This window comes from Gracilinanus agilis, chromosome 1 (genome assembly GCF_016433145.1).
Source record: "Gracilinanus agilis isolate LMUSP501 chromosome 1, AgileGrace, whole genome shotgun sequence".
Classification (NCBI taxonomy): Eukaryota; Metazoa; Chordata; class Mammalia; order Didelphimorphia; family Didelphidae; genus Gracilinanus; species Gracilinanus agilis.
The window spans coordinates 66,018,296-66,033,236 of NC_058130.1; positions in this window are offsets into that span (position 1 = coordinate 66,018,296).

Consider the following 14,941-nt stretch of genomic DNA (forward strand, 5'->3'; position numbering starts at 1 on the left):
GCACAAAGCCAAAATAGTGCCACCTGGTGGCAGGATTGAAGCTCCAACCACTCATAAAGTTCAGTTAGCTGTCTCATGTTTAATGTTCTGGAGCTAGTCAAGGATGATCTGCTATTATATATTGGCAGAATAGCTGTTATCATTGTTATGTCATCTGAGGTGTTGAGAAATTCCACAAAATCTCTCCCTTAACACTCTGTTGGTCATCAGTCAGCCATGACTGTCCTTTAGAGGTCCTTAAGACCTTTTTGCCTATTAAAAGGCAAAAGCCCATAAGAGGGGTAATATATAAGTTAAACAGTCATTAATAGCAAATTAGGTTCCATTACCAATCAGATGCCTAATATAATGAGAAACAGAATGGGTAAATTTTGAAGGTCATGGAGGGAGTTGGGAAGGAATTTGACATTGCATCTAGGAATGCTATAATAAGAGACTGAGCATCGTGGGAAGGTAGAGTCAAAAGAACAGAGAAGAACCTAGAAACCAAGGTGGGAAGAAATCAAGAAATCAAAAAGCAATGGTATCTACTTTTGTCATTTATAAAGGACAGGCCAGTGCCATTCCTGTATATTAGTACATGATATATATATATATATATATATATATATATATATATATATATATATATATATATACTCATCCTCACCCTCTCAATAAGACATGTTGTTCAGGTCATAGAATCTGAAATGTAATCTTAGGTTTTGGTGTTGGTTCCTCAAAGGGCAGCCACAACTTATTACCACAATACTAACAAAGAACGTTCTGGGTCCATAGTGTCCAGCTGGAGAAGGATATTGAATCTCCAGGGCTATGTGACTCAAGTTTGCCTAGGTACTCTCTTCAACAGGGAAAGGTAAATGGAAGATTCATCAGCCAAGCTGAAAAAAGTCCAAGTCAAGTAGCCATTGCTAGTAAGCCCTGTTCACTCAGCCTATTTAGAATATATTAGGGATAGGGCTTAGACCGGTGATTTCATTTATATCGATATAGGGAGCTCCTAAATGAGAAAACAACTTCTACCAATGCAAGCCAAACCTCTATGACCTTTAGTTTTTGAGTTGCCTGGAGCTAAATGACTTGTGGAGGTCCCACAACCATTGTTGTGTCAGAGGTGGAACTCTAGCTCAGGTCTTTATGAATCCAAGGCCAGCTCTCTATCCACTGGGAAATTCTCTCTCTCACATTAAAACGTTAAAAGAATCGGTGATTTCAGCATTTTCCCATAAGAGAACTCCTACCAACAGATACTAGCTAGCTATCATTTATAGCTAATACATACTAGAAAGGAACCCAAGATACCAAGAAACTGCCTCTCTCAGAATGGCACAGTAAATATCAGAGGCACTATTTGAACTCAGGTCTCCCCAACTACTCCCCATGACACAGGGCTGTCTCTACTTAAATAACAATTATATTTTATATTAGTTTAGCACTTCATATTTTTCAAGATGAAGGCCCATCTGTTTCACATGACTTAACCTTATCTTCAAAATAATAACTCATATTTCTATAGAGCGCATTATGGTTTACAAAGCTCTCTTCTCAACACAGCTCTGCAAGGGAGGCTCCATAAATGTTATTATCATTCCCATTTTAGATAGGAGGAAATAAAATCAGAGAGCTCCAGTGAACTTCCCAGTCACAGGGCTAGTGAATGACAGAACCAGGACTCAAAATCAGGTCTTCTGACCCAGTTCATCAATCAGTTGGCATTATTAAGTGGCAGGCTGTGTGTTTGGGGCTAATCCCAAAGTGCTGACCCCTAAGCCTCATGCCCTTTCCACCAGACCACATTTCATTGCTATGAGCTGGTCGGGCAGATATTATCTTAATTTTCAGATAAGGAAACTGAGACTCATCAAGATGGAGTTAGAGCAGAGTGCCATAGCAGCAGAGTTAAAACTTGACCACAGGTTCTTTTGGCTACACAGATCAAGCTGCCTTTATAGGGCAATTTATAGGGCAAAGCACCCAACCAATCAAAAAATATTTACAGATTCTCTGGCATGGACTTAACACTATGCAAGGCACTAGAGAGGCCATGTAAGCAAAAGACAAAACTTGTGTAAGTTAAGGAATTGCTCACAAAACATGGAAAGACCTACATGAAAGTGAAAAGAGCAAAACCAAGAGAATACTATATACAGCATCTGAGATATTGTTTGAAGAATGACTTCTATATGGCCATCTCCAGAGAAAGAGCTGATATAATAGAAACAAAGCAAGAGAGATTTTTACATATACATATATCTTTTTGTTAAATGATGCTTTCTCTAGTACAGAGAGGGCAGGAGATACCTTGGATTTTTAATGTAACAAACAAATTCATGAATTAATGTGAAAAAGAAGGGCTGTCCTTGCTGTAAATCAATATGTAAGGATGGAATTTTGAGGCGAGGAGTGGAACCAAAGGAGAAGAAGACAGTTGTTGGCAATTGGAACCAGCAGGGGATTCTGGGATTTCTCCCAGGAGGAGGAGGAAGAGCGGTCTTTAGGTTTGGGGAATGGGAGGAGAGAGGAGGCAGAAAACCCAGCTCTGATGGATCCGGAGGTCTTCCTGAGGATCTTTCCCTTGGAAATTGAAACCCTGATTCCTTGTCCATAGCCACTGAGACATTGCTCATCTTTCAAGAGTACACCGTCCAGTCAACTGAGATTTGGACTCCATTGGGAGCAAATCTCTCAGACTCCCTCACTCATTACCTGTCTTTTCGGAGAGACCCTTTTAGACAAATTGCAATAATAGAAGAAGATTAGAAATAAGAAATAGAAGGGGTAGGGAAGGAGAAGCTTAGGAGTTGGAACTGTCTTGGTTCCTGCCTAAGTGAAAGATCCCATAGGATTAGTGAAGATGGCCCCCCCCCAAATCCCTCTGCCCTTCACCTCTTTCCTCAATCCCTGATTTGTTAATAATAAAAGACAAGTAGCAGCCAGACAGTGTTCTTGAGTGCCTGGGAGACAACAATGGGGAGGGAAAATACAGCTTGGTCTGGCTGCCTCCATCTTTGAGCCAGACCACCCAGGGTCCAGTTAGCCAACATAGGGGGGAGAATTGAGTGAGCCCCAATCTTATTCAAGACTGGATTGGGGTCCCACCTACTTCCTCTTGTAAGCCTTCCCCCCAATTCTTGAGGGGTGGCACAATCAACTAGGTCACTCAGTATTGGGGTGATACTCCCTTAAAGTCTCCTCAGTATTTTTTTGGCTCCAGGAGTGTGGAGAGGAGTGAGTTACCACACAGACCATTCTCTCTCTCTCTCTCTCACTCTCTCCCCCCTCCCACTTTTACCAATCTCCATTCTGGGTCAGTTTATTACAAATAGAGTTAGAGAAGGGAGCCAGCAGCATAGATTGGGTCAAGGAAGGTTTTCATGGTGAAAGTGGTACTTGAACTTGATTTTGAGGCTAGGGTCGTGTATGGATGGGTGAAGAAGGATCCATGAGGGCCTTCCAGGAAGAGGTGTGATGGTAAGAAAATGAAAAGTAAATCTAGAAATAGTGAATAGACCAGTTTGTGGAGAGCCTTGAACATCAGGGTAAAGAATTTGGAATGACTTTGTTCTGTAGACCAATTTTTTCCATTTGTGGATTCATAACCTGGGACTAGTTCATGGAAAATGTTTTACTAAAGAGTATACATAGATTTGGAGCTGGAGGGGACCTCAGAAACCTTCAGTTCAATTCTTTTACTTGATAGTTAAGGAAATAGGACAAGAGAGGTTAAGCAACTGGTCTGGGTGGAATGGGCAGTATCAGAGACAGAATTTGAATTCAGGTCCCTTCATTGCAGAACCCATGAACTTTCTACTGTACCACACTGCCTTTACAACTGAAGGTTCTTGCACCTTAGAGCCAATAGACTTCTAAAAATGATAACTCCTTTCCATACTCTGCATCTCTCATCCAAGTATCCTTCATTTTCTCTTATTTCTGGTTCCCAAACTGTGTGCCTCAGCACCTTGAGAGCCACAACAAACTGGGGCATCCAAGATATTTAAATTTTCCACCTTACCACTTGATAAACAGAATCGTGAGGTATTCCTTTTAGCCTAGGGATGTCATGAAAAAATCACAGAGACACTAAAGGCACCATGACTTGAGAAAATTGGATAACTTCTGCTATAGTTCCTGAGACTCCAAGAGCTGGCTGCCATAAGGCTTCAGTGAAAGGAAGAGTCTATGGCAGAAAATTTTAGATATCTCACTAGTACACTATATAGTTTATAGGAAACATTGCTATAGGCAATGGGGAACCCCTGAACCTTTTTTGAGCAGGGGAGTTATGTGATAAAAGTCATATTTACCAATCCTGGTCCTGGGGGCAGCTAGGTAACTAGTAGATAGAGCATCAAACCTGGAGTCAGGAGGACCAGGATTCAAATTTAGCCTCAGACACTTCATAGTTGTGTGACCCTGGGCAGGTCACTTTACCCCAACTGCCTAGCCCTTGCCACTCTTCTATCTCAGAATTGATACTAAGACAGAAGGTAAGGTTTTAAAATAACAACGACAAATAATACTGTTCCTGGAGAAGACATAATGAAACCTCTCTTTTCTTTGCCAAGAATAAAGGGACAAGAATAAAGCAACAAAATACTGGACAGAATTCTGTAGGCACTGTAAGACATGGTTACTTTTTGGCATGTATTTTTGCTTGATTATTTTTCTTTTATAAGGGAAAGTTCAATTTTGAAGGAAAGAAGGAAGGAAGGGGGAGAGAAGGCAGTGTTTCCAGAAATTACTGTACTATAAAAACAAAAAGACATCAATTAAAAAAATTTTTTTGAATTTTAAAATATTTTCCCAATTACATGTAAAATTACTTTCAACATTTGTTTTTTAAAAATTTGAGTTCCAAATTCTCAATAAAATTTATTTTTTAAAAATAGGAACTTCACAAGGTGATAGTGGGTAGAATGAATTGGGGGACAGAGAAGAAGGGAAGATTAAAGCATGAAGATCATTTAGAAAGCTGTTAAAATAATCCAGGCATCAAATAAAAATGACTTGAACTAGATTTATATTGATCTCAGTGAGAATTTTAAGGAAGGGTCATATTCCAGAGACATTACAAAGGATGAATCAATAGGATGTGGTTGTGAGGGATGAAGGAGATAGAGAAGTCAAAGGGACTCCATAGTTTACAGCCTGGCTGAATGGTAGAGAGGTCATACCATTAAAAATGACTGTTGTGACTCACCGTTTTAGTCTCTAAGTACCACGAGGACAGAGCCTTGGGAAGACACTGCTGAAACCTCTACCCTGATTGATCAAGGAATCCCAGAGGAAGGAGCCAAGCTTTGTGCCACTCCTTGCCTCTACGCTGGAATCCACGCCCATGGCCGCTCTCCTCCTGTCATTGGCTGCCCTGGGCTGATAGATCCATAAGTCATTCCCTCCAGAAAATTATTTTCCAGTTGGCTTATGAATATTTATGTATCTGACCTTGGCCTTCTGCCCTGTTCCATGAGGCACTAAACAGAGCGTTACATATTCATGTGACATTGACTGCATTTCTAATTAGTAAGATATGTTTATTCTAATTTTTAAAATACGTTGGTAGTATCTCTTTTGCTTAAGCCTTCATAAATTGACTTAGTTACATAAAGGTTGCCTTACTTTCTATAGATATGCTACAGTCAAATCATTTTCAACTGCTTATAGCTAGGAAACAGATTCCATTCAATTTAATTTAACCATTATGGTTAACATATAACATATAACAATTATGGTATGCCTATTGTGTATAAAGCTTCATGGGTAGAGAGTCTTACAAGGTATCCTGGAGTGTCATGGAGAGTAATAGTCATTCTTCCCAGGTCACAGATGGGAATATTGAGGTCAAGAAACTAGGTGGAACATACTTCACAGCTTGAGAAGAAAAAGAAAATAAGACCTAGTGCAAAACTTCATCGTCCACAAATGTGTCCACAAATAGGATAATTCACTCAGGGATGGCCTTACTCATTGGCCCAAATGATGTGAACTGAGTAATCCCTTCACTCCAAAATATTGTTCTTTCTAGCGCCATCTTTGTTTCTGAAATTCTAGCGTTCACAATTCATTCCTTGGCTTCAGACATTGACTCTCCCGGAGTTTCCTGTCACAATGCAAATACCTGTATGAGGATAGTGAATATTTGATGGGGATGCTGAGAAGGGAGAGCTGGGGAAAAAAAGCAGAAGTCCAAACCCCTATTTGTTGTTCAATTGTTTGTCATGTTCAACTCTTTGGGACCCCATTTGGGGTTCTCTTGATAAAGATACTAGGATCATTTGCCACTTTCTTCTCTAGCTCATTTTATGCATGAGGAAACTGAGGCAAATAGGGTTAAGCGACTTGCCCAGGGGTCATCTAGGTAGTAGGAATCTGAGGCTGGATTTTAATTCAGGAAGATGAGTCCAGCCTATCACTCTATCCACTGTGCCACCTAGTTGCCCCTATACCCCCACAGCCTGGCATTCAAAGTCATCCCCTATTGGGTACTACTTGATATTTGATACCTTATCTCACGCTATTTCCCATTATATAATATACACCTCTCCTAAACACAACTTACTCTATCCTGCCCTCTTGCCTCTATCCATACCAATCCTTGTACTGACAACACCCTGCCTTTACGTTGCATCTCCTCTGGGCCCCCTTCTCGCTCATCTTCCAGCTCTGAACTCCATAAGCACAGGACTACGTTATATGTGTCCTTATCTCTTCCATAGCACTTTGAATTATTACACTTTTAATACACTGCAGATAGATATTAATACACTTTAATAGATAATTAATAGATACTAATATACTGCAGATAGAGGGGACTTAAGAACCTTTTATGACATGAATTAATTTGCGGTGGGGAGGGCATGGAAAACAATTTAGATGACTAAACTTCTAGTTTTGCTTGGGTGGGCTCTTCAGGCACTTCTCAACGTGTGTAGACTCCAGCTAGGGAGAAGCTCTGGAAATACAACCTTTAATTTAAAAAAAAAATCACCTCCCTCTGTTAGCAACAGCAAGGGCTAGGAAAGAGAGGGGCGGGACAAAAGAAGAAAGTTTAGTTCAGTTCTAAACTCGGGCCAGGAAATGTGCAAATCTTACCTCTTTGTTTTGTAAAGCACCATTTTCTGAAATACATTCAAGTCCTTTGCCCATAACTATAATTGGCTCCATTTGAGTGAGGCACCTGAATGAAACAGGCAGCAAGAGCAGAAGAGTTGGTCTCATTGTGTTGTTTCCCAGAATAAAACAGAGACTGTTTTTTAGCAAAACAGCTTTCCAATAGTCTCTCTCTACCACCTACCCCCACCCACCAACCATTGTTACCTTTGAAAACGATTATAGTTTTCCCGTCTGTGAATGAAGAATGATGACTTCTATCTCTGATGCTCCTCTGCTTATAGAAACAGACTCATCTTTCGAGGATGAAGTCCTCTTTCTTCCACGAAGCTTTCCCTAATGTTCCCAGACCTCATGACCTGCTATTTTACAGCAAAGGAAACTGGTTGGAAGCCTCCAGGTCTTTTATGGGTTGGGTAGGGATGGCACAGAAGAGAAGATAAAGGGAGTTTCCTCATATCAAAGTTCTCTATTCCAATTAAATCACAGGTCCTGTCCCTGTACCTCTACATAAGCACATAGGATGATTTATAATAGAAATGCTTCTTTTGTGCTCAAATGGTGCCAATAAACTGGCATTTTATTCCATTTTCAACCCACATTTGACATTTCAAGACAATATTGGCCCATAGTAGAGAAGGGGAGACATTCCACCTGCCATGTACTCACACACACACCTATTCAAGAATTTATTCCCTGAGGTTATGGTCTGAGAACTGGGAGACCCCTCTTTTATCCCTGGATTCACTATAAACACTGAGTGACATTGACCAAGTGCTATCATCTCCTCAGTTCCTTTATCACTTGTGGCTGTCTCCTAGGAAATTTGGGAGACCCAATGAATGGGCTTCTCCTGCAGCAAAGAGTAGTGATAGGTTTTAGAACATTTCAAATAGGCAGAGTAGAAGGTAGATCGTGGACCCCAGGTCACAGAATAATAGGATTGGGAGGAACTTCAGTCTACCAGTCTACCTTCTGTCCCTTTAAATCCTCTTTATAACCTCTCAGACAGGCAATCATCCAGTCTTCACTTGAAGACCTCCAGAGATGGGGAATTCACTACTGCTTAAGGTAGCCTATTCAACTTTTGGGCAGTTCTGACTGTTGGGAAGTTTGCTCTTGTGCTGAGCTTAAATTTGACTCCCTATTACCCATCATTCCTCATTCTGTTCTGAAAGTCTGTTATGGGCAGAAATCATATAGATCACAATGAGGAAATAAAATGGTAACACCAGAGATATGAGTTCAGCAAACCTGCTAAGACATGATATTTTCCCCAGGCTTTGGTCGGAGTGTGGGGGCAAATGGTATGTGGTACTTGTCATCTATAAGTCAGAAATATAAAGAAGAGAAAAGAAAGGGAAGTTTTGAATTATTGGGAAAATATAGAGGAACAGAAGCAAAAAAAAGAAAGAAAGCAATTTCTTAATAAAAGGAAAAGGAAAAGGAATACAAGACCTGAGGTCTATTCTTAACATTGCCACTGACTGACTGTGTGTTCTTAGGTTAGTTCTCACTTCTGGTCCTCAGTTTCCTCTGCTGTGATAAATAGAAGTGTATTGGATTAGAAGAATTCTAAAGTTTTTTTTTTCCAGTTCCAACATTTTGTGATTGTATGATCACTCAGAGTGTGCCAGACAAAGAAGAGGAGGGAGCATGGTGATGTTGGGCTTAAAATAAAAAGACAGGTCATGATGGCTTTGAAAGAGAAAATCTAGGTAATCAAGAGCTCATTATTATAAGAACAAAAAAAATAGAGAAAGGAAGAGAGAGAGAGAGAGAGGAAAAATGGGGATTGATGTGATGCTGAGGGAGCAAGTGGAAGTTAAAGAAATGCCCATTATCAGCAGACATCTTGGCGTCAGAAGTGAAAAATATGATGAAATTAGTGAACGAGGAAAGTTCTCAGACTAGTGGCCTAATGATGAAATTCACAGAATTATAAATACATAAATTAAACTCAAAGAGACAGAAGAGACTTTAGATATAGTCTAGGCTCATCATTCTGAAGTTAAGTGAGTTGCCCAAGATCACACGGCCAATTTGTAGCAAAGCCTGAACTAGAGCTCAGCTTTCCCAGATCCAAGCACTAAGCTCCTTCCACCACCATATATTGCTTCTTGAACTAAGAATCTTAAAAAGTGACCCCTGAAGTCATTTGTCCTACTTTCTTCCCATTTGCAGAAATGAATCCCTTCTACAGGATAACCTCCTGGTGTTTTTTCAGCCCCTACTCCAGGGCCCCCTTTTGTCAGAACCTCACAAATAACTCTATTTGACTTCTGGATTTTCTCATTGTTAAATTCTTCCACACTATCCTGCCATCTGCCTTCCTGTAAGTCCCTGGGTATTGGTCTCAGCTCTACCAGACCCTCAAGGGCAGTTTGAACAAACTGTCAGTTGCTATTTTCAGTGACCTAAGTAGCACGATCAGAAAACAAATGAAATGAGGAACATTGATGCTGACATTTTAGAAAAGAAAAAGAGAAGTGGAGAGAAATTAGAGGCCACTGACATGGAAAACCACTGATTTTAAAGTTTATTCAAGTTTCCTCCTATAGGGGCCAGCACAAATAATGGAAGGGGGTGTGTGTGTGGTATTCATCAACCATGGTGGTGGGCCATAATGGGGCAGAAAATAGCTGGCTTGTTCATTTTTAAGGAAATCACAGCACATGCCAGAAGAGGCAGGGTGGAAAGGCTATTATTCATTCTGGTTGGTTCAGGACAAGGCTTTGATTGGATAAAATAGGATTTCCCCTTTAACCATGCAGAGGTTTGGAGTGGGTCAACCCCTGACATGCATGAGGATGACATTAGCTTTCCCTTCATTCAATTGGAGATGGTCTCTCAATATATTTAAAATCTGAATATCTTCTTGTGAGAAAAGATATGGAGAACAATGTATATTTATTAATGGGAAAGATGCAATGATTACATAAAATATTGGCCTTGTTCTCATGGAGTTTCTAATCTTTCAAGCATAAGAGAATCATAGGATGTGCAATCTGGAATAAGAATGGCTAACATTTCTAGAGTGCCTATGGTTTATAGCCTACTTTTCTCACAATGACCCTGTGAGGTAAGATCCATTTTACAATTAATGTCACAGAGTTTCAGAGAAATTAAACAACTTACTTATGGTCAGATAGCTAGTAAATGGCAAAGCTACAACTTGAACCCAGTCTGGTTGATTCAAACTCCTGTGGTCTTTCCTCCATATTCATTCTGTATTTCAATTGCAAGGGAACACAGAATATTAGAAATAGAAAGGACTTTTGAACATAGAATGTCAGAGTTGAAATGGAACTAAGAACTTGGGATGTTAAAACTGGAAAGGATCTTTGAATGCATGAATGGAAAAACATTTATTAAGCACTTCCTATGTGCCAGGCACTGTGATAAGTGCTGTGGATACAAATATTAAAAAAAAGAAAGAAACAGCATTAGCTGATAGAGAGAAAAAAGTGACCTGTGAGGAGTGTTTTGTTCTGTAGTTGTTCAGTCATTTCAGCAGTCTGACTCTTCATGATCCCATTTGGAGTTTTCTTGACAAAGATACTGGAGTGGTTTACCATTTCCTTCTCTGCTCATTTTACAGATGAGGAAACTGAGGTAAACAGGATTAAGTGACTTGCCCAGGTGTTACGTTGATAATAACAGATATTTTGGGGAAGCTGATGATTATGCCAGGGCCAGTAACCTTCAAGTCACTTTTTCTCACAGACACTGACTGACAGGCTTCAGTGAGAAAGGAGGGTGTTAGACACTCCTGGCTCTCAAACCCCTCCTCCCAAGCAGTTGAGGTTTCAGTTGGAAAAATGGAGACTGACTGAGGTACTTCTGGTAAGTTTCTATTGAGGCTGAACTCTAATGATATTCCCCTTTTCTTCAACTTATATTCCTCACAGGTCTGATAGAGGAATAAGTAGAAGCTAGTTATCTAAATGTTGAAGGACTGAGATAGATGATCTTCTTAAACCTGGCAGCTGACAGGATTCAAGCTAGATGACCAGACTTGAGCAATGAGTATTCCCAAATAATTCCCAGGCACAGATATTGTAGGTAAAGCTTATATTAAGAAGGGAAAGGAAAAGCTAGAGGGGGTAATTAGGGTTTAAATAAGGAAAAGGTGACCCTGATCTGTTAGGTTGAAGCTGCCCTTCCCCCCCCACAGGAGGGGGTGAAGGGCACTTAACTAAACTGGCTCTCTTGCTAATAGTGAATATATCTAATCACTAAATAATTGTTATATTGATATTGATAAGGATTAACCCTACAAAGCCAGCTAACCCCGAGTAGAAACCACGATGGCTTATGCCACAATGGCCACTCAGGTGAACCCCCCAAGTCAGGAGCAGTAAGCAGTGTGTCTGCTCACCTCAACCCCCACAAAGCAACTGTCTAAACCCTTCTCAACTGTCCCCTCACCCAAAGTTCTCCGGGGGGGGGTCCCCTGGAATTCTGGGTGAGGCTGACCCTGTATTTTGCAGGGATTCCATGCTGCCATCTCTACATAACACAGGTCATACAACTAGTAAATATTGGCGGCTAGAATTGAATTCAAAAAGATGAGTCTTCCTGACTCCAGGCCTGGCATTTTATCTACTGTGCCATTATGAAGCTGAAACAATCTGGTGTCTAGGGCCAGCTAGTGAGGATAGTGGACTAAGTGAGTTAGTGTGTATACAATTGGTCACCAATCAACTGGCTTGGATCCCATGACAGGAGTTCCAAGAATGAATTATTGCACTACCCTTGGGACCGGGACCTGGATTCTGGAAGACTTGGGTGTGGAGATCAAAAGTGTGTGTGTGTGTGGGGGGGACGGTGTGGGGGTCCTGGTCCAAAGGAGCAGTAGACAGATGGTAAGACAGCCCAAATGGGAAGCTGGGTGGGATGGGAAGCTGATGCATAAAATATAGTGTTAGAATTAGAAGGGGCCATAGATTATAGACTGTCTGAGCTGGTATGGATGTTAGAGGTCATCTAATCCATCTCCCTCATTTTATAGCAGAGAAAAGCAGGTTCCTGAAGAGGCAAATTGATGTTCTCAAGGTCTGACCTCTTTTACTTGTTTGTAAAACAAATAGATTGAATCAGATGGCCTCAGAGGTCCTTTCCATCAACTAGCTCCTTTGTTCCCTAGCTCACCCCCAAAGAGTAAAATTAGGGTATAAATATGAAAACAAATAGCTCACTCAGCATCGGTAGGCAACTTCACACTGGTAACAATGGAAGAGACCCAAAAGGCAGCCAGGAGAGCTCAGCAAACACATTGCACTGAAATGACCTTCCACATACATACATACATACATACATACATACATACACACACACACACACACACACACACACCCCATATGGCATCTTGAATGTACTGGGCTTTGTATTTTTTGTCTCTTTTATCAAAATGTGTAAGGATGGGATTTGTGCAAGGGGGATGGGACAAAAGGGGCCAGAAGAAGACAGTTGGTGACAGTTACTTACAGTTGAGACCAGAAAGAATTCTGGGTTTTTTCTTGGAGGAGGAAGGAGAGAAGAGAGTGGTTTGGATGGAGGACTGGGAGGAGAGAGGAGGAGGACATCCCAGCTTGGATCCAGTCCTGAGAGCTTCCTGAGGATCTTCTAATGGAAACTGAAACTCTGATTCCCTGATCAAAGCCATTCCATCGCATCTCACCCATCAAGACTTCAACCATCGAGTAAAATAAGTTTTTGCCCTCCATTTTGAAAGCAATCTCTTAGTCTCCTTCACCCATTATTCAACCTTGCTGAGAGACCCACTTTCAGTCAAAACTTACATTTATAGAAAAAGATAGAAACAGAAAACTAATAATAGAAACAGAAGGAGAAAAGGTAGGGGAAGAAGCTTAGGAGTGGAAACCCTAAAGTTTCCTACCCAAGCGAAGGACCCCATAGAAATAGAGAAGAGGGCACCTCAAAATCCCTCTGCCCTTCACCCTTTTCCCCAACCCCTAAATTGCGAATAATAAAAGCCATTCATCAGTTAGAGAGCCTTCTGGAGTGCCTGAGAGACAACAAGGGAGAGGGAACCACAACTTGGTCTGGCTGCCTCCATCTTGAAGCAGGACCACCTGCAGTGAATTTAACTGATGGGGGGAAGTTTTGTATGAACCCCGACCTTATTCAGAATCAGATTGGAGTACCACATTCCTTGTCTTATAGGGAAGTCTCGCCCCCAACTCCTGAGGGCGGCATGACCATCCGAGTCACCCAGTTTTGGGGTGACACCCCCTTAAAGTCTCCCAGTGTATATTCGGCCCCAGAGGAGTGCTGGAAGAGAGACTCATCATAGACTCTCTCAATCTCCCATTTAATTAAACATTGGTTACTGGCCCCCTTTTATTCTTACAAATGTAAACTACTTGAGGTCAGGAACAATGCTTTTCCTTTTCTTTGTAGGTCCAGGCCTTGGCTCAGATACTAGGTGCAGGGTACATACTTAATAAATGTTTGTTGATTGACTGAAATGGGAGAGAAAGTATACCATTGTCACACTGATAGTATAAAACCAAAGCGTGGGCTGGTGGGGATTTATGGATCCTTTGGAGGTAAGAAAGATGCAGAAAGAATGGGCGAAATGTTCATCCAAGAGACAATAAGAAAAAAAAGGAATGTCCAAACCCACCATATTTACTTTTATTATTAGAAAATGGGGAAAATCTAATTGAACAGCCTCTAATGCCCAAGGTTCCGTGTGGTCATTACATGTGTGTCCTGCCAATAAGGTGTACATTTCATCCTGCTCATTGAGAACACATTTATGACCCTAAGAAATAACTTCAGCAAACTTCATGAAGTTGTTTTTTTTAAGTTTAATAAAAGTGTTCACTGAGACTAGGCATTATTTGAGGCACTAGAGGAGATAGAAAGTTTCAACAAGGCATGGTTCTTGCCCTCATGGTGCTTTCAGGCTAGAGGGAGAGGTAGAAATGTACAGATAACTATAGTATGCAAAAGCATTTTGGACTTAGAAGCAAGCTTATATGTGAATGGTGGTCAGGGTGGCCATGACCAATGAAGAGCAGTTTGGGAGATTTTTAAAAATAGCTTAATGGCATGTATATATGTGTGTGTTCCAACATCAAGAAGGCAAAGTATGTCAACAAATGAAAGGTAGATTTTGAATTTCATCTTCCTGCATTAAAAAAATGGTGGAAAAAGATTTCAAGTTCAGTGTTCTGCTGATTAATAATAATCATAGATCACATTTATGTGTTGCTTTAAAGCTTGCAAAGTGCTTTACATTCCCTCATTTGAATCTCACATCCATTTGAAGCAGGCGGTTTAATTACTCCCATTTTACAGTTGGTAAACTGGTGAAGTGACTTGTCCAGTGTCACACAGCTGGTAAGAGCTTCAGGATAGAGGCAGATCTGGTCTTACTGACTCCAAATGTTCTCTCCACTACATTATGCCACCTCGAGGAAGAGAAAACATTTTTGAAAATCAAAAAGAGGATCTATGAAAACCATATAATGAAGAGGATATGGGGGATAAAGATGGAGCCTCTTAAAAGAAAAATCAGGAAATCATTGTGCAGTGAAATATCAAAGGAGGGCTATATTTAAGGGATTGAAAAGGCCAGACTCAAGGAAAAGGACATCAGAAAGAGCCGTTAGAGACTACAGACAGCCAATGAGAGGGACAATGGAATCATAGCTTTAGAGCTGGAAGGGACCTTTAGGGGTCATTTGATTGAATCCCTTTATATTATAGATGAGGTAACTGAGGCCCCAGAAAAGCTGAGTTGCTGAAGGTCAAACAGGTCAAAAGTAGAAGAAACAGGATTTGAATTAGAGAC